Source organism: Tupaia chinensis, unplaced genomic scaffold, assembly GCF_000334495.1.
Source record: "Tupaia chinensis unplaced genomic scaffold, TupChi_1.0 Scaffold000529_1, whole genome shotgun sequence".
In the NCBI taxonomy this organism is placed as follows: Eukaryota; Metazoa; Chordata; class Mammalia; order Scandentia; family Tupaiidae; genus Tupaia; species Tupaia belangeri.
The window spans coordinates 1,218,450-1,221,590 of NW_006160042.1; positions in this window are offsets into that span (position 1 = coordinate 1,218,450).

Here is a 3,141-nt window from a genome sequence, read left to right on the forward strand (position 1 = left end):
TAACTTTGCCAGTAACCAGCTGGGTGGCCTTGGGAGCCCCACTTAATCTTTCCCAGGCTCTAATTTCTTCAGCCTAAAGGGAGGGTTGGACCTCGAGGTGAGGGGCCGGTTCTCCCGTTCAGATTTCAGCGGCGTCTTCAATCATCGCTAGTCTCTGCAGCCCTCTAGTGGTGCTTTTCAGGACTGGAGCAGCGCTGTACCTGTTGGTCACCGCGGTTGGCAAGAGGCTGATGATGCAGACCACAAGGGCGCCTGGGAGCTAGATACCTATTTGGCCTTCTCTGACCAAATATTAAAAATAAACGGGGCTCAGGGGACAAAGATAGAGTTGAACCAACTGGTTCCCAGAAAGTATTATTATTTTTAAAACATTGGCTCCTGTTTGTTCTCTGTTGTACCAAGGACTCTCACTCACCCTTGAATCTTAGTGAAAGCAAACTCTCAAAATAAACATTTAAAGTTAAAATTCATGCATGTCAGGGGCCGGCAGGTGGCATGGTGGTTAAGGGCACTAGACTCCCACATGACCAACCATAGTTTGAGTCCTGGACCTGGTGGCTTGCTTTCTTGCTTTCCCTCTCTCTTGCTCTGCCCCTCTCTGGTCAAATTAAAAAAAAAAAAAAGAATAAATAAATAAAGATAAATAATATAATTCTTTTAAAAAATTCATCCATGGCATATACACATGCCTGACTTTGTTCATATCCCGTGAGCCTACTATCTGCAGGCTACCTTGGCTGCTGTGCGAAGGCAGAGGGAACCAAGCTGGGGGCCCTGCTCTGCTCTGTAGGTAACATCTCATCTTTCTGCACCCAAACTCATCCTCAATAAAATGAAGGGTTGGGTGGCAGAGCCCTTGCAAGTCTGCTACCTTATACATGAGCATGGAGTTACGTCTTTGGCATGGCAGATTTTTACCATTCTGTCAGTCTTTTACGTTGTCATTCATGCTGATGAAAACATACCTTTCTGAGAGCTGGGAGAGAGGGCGCCGGGCAAAGATATTGTCTATCTTTATTAGCTATGAAGCAGAGAAAGGGGAACAAACAGGGCCTATGAGCCTTCTGTGTATGGACCATACTCACATTTCCGGCCTGGGCTTCTTCGCAGAGACCCAGACTTAATACCTACCTGTTTACTCCATTTGGAAATCTAACCTATATCTCAGACTTAACATGGCCAAGATAGAGCTATTGATCTCCCAATCCCCCTAATTACATCCCCCACCCACCCTTAGCAAATGGTACCACTATCTACCTAGTGGCTCTGGGAGCTGGATTCGGTTGTCTTCTTTCACTCACTTCCCTACAATCTAGGTGTTCAGTAAATCCTTTGGCTCTGCCTGCAAAATTGATCACAAAGCTGATGACTTCTTCCATCTCTACTGTCCACTGCAGTACATCATTCTCTCTCCACCCAGATGACAGCCATTGTCTCTCAACTTGCCTCGGACTTTCACTCTTCCTCTGTAATCTATCCTCCAAGTGATCTCTCAAAAGAGCAGAGCAGATTATGTCTCCCCCATATTTAAATCCTTCTAGTGTTTTGTCTTTGCATGTATTCATAGAATTAAATCAAATCCATGGTCTATAGGTGGTTCCTGGTCCAACCCTGCCGCCTTCACCAGTCTCCACTTTCTCTGCTCACCCCTCACTCGTCTCATGTTGTTCTGACACCCTGACCTTCCCTCTGTCTCTGAAGATACCAGAGTCTCTCCTCTTAGGGGCTTTGCTGTGCTCTGTCTGAAATGCTTCTCCCCTAGGTCTTCCCATGGCTGCCTCCCATCTCACTGTCAATATCACTTCATCTCAAACATTTCATCCTCTGAGGGTCATCCCTAGCCATCCTAACTGAAACAGCATCTTCGGTACATCCCTATATTTCTGTCCTTGATTCCTGCCTGCTGTTGATTCATTTGCTTGTTTAGGAGTTAGAATATAACTTCTTTAAGAGTAGAAATGATAAGTTAACAGCTTCTTTTAGAGAATGCATTTTTCTTCATCACCATGGCTTCCCAGAACTTAGAATTTTACCTGTCATATTACAGATGTTCAAAAGCGCATGATGAATGAACTAACAGACGGGCGGTCATGGCCTACTTCACAAACCCTCACCTCTGCATAGTTGGGTTCATCATTGTGGCATATTGTTTGGTCCTCCAGAGGGAAAAGTTTTTCTTGTCTCGGGACTCTTGTGCCATTCTTGAGTCTTAGCCAAACATCATACCTAAGATTCATTCCTAGCTACCATGACAGCATTGGGTGGGCTATAAAGAAACCAACTTGAAGAAATGTCTTCTCTAGGTTAGCAGAGATGGAGACAATGAAGGAAAATGTGTGTGTATATGGAGTATTTGTGTGTGCCCATGTATGTGGGTTGGGGGGATGGGATTTTGTTTCATACTTGAGCATGGTAAATGATTTTCGGTTGCATTATCTACTATTCTGAGCTTAACTTAGTGTAAAGATAAAGCACCAGGTGGCAGCAGGGGAGTATTACTACACTTTTTAAGCACTTAGGCATTTGCCCAGTGGTTTAGCTGCTATACAAAATGGACAATTAGACACAGCCAGCCCCTGCACAAAAAGCTTGTAATCTATAGCTAGAGCTGTTGTCATTAGATAAAGGTCTCTATCTTCATTATCAGGAACATATATGCTGCATGCCCTTCTCTGCAAGGTTGTAGTCAAGGACTGCAGAATCTGAGCAGGTCAAGGGAGCCTTACTTTGTGGAGATTACAACAGAAAGTTGAAAATAAAGGGAAAATAGATGGCTGTCCAAGTCCTGAAAAGTTAAGATATAATTGCAGGGGCCAGCAGGTGGTGTAGTGGTTAAGGGTGCTGGACTCCCACAGGGCCGACCGTGGTTCAAGTTCTGGACCTGGAGGCTTGCTTTCTCACTTCCTCTTTCTCTCTTGTTCACTCTGTCCCTCTCTGCTCAAATTAAAAATGAATAAATAAATAAGTTGAATAAAAAATTAAAAAAAAAGACATGATCACCATGATTCACATAGATTCATTCTTAACAGTTTATTGTCTCTCTCTTTCTCTCTTTTTAAAAAACTTCTAGAGGGTATGTGCACTCACTGGAGAGAGACAGAGAGAGGTGGTGGGGGAAGGAGGGAAAGTGAGAAAGCGCCT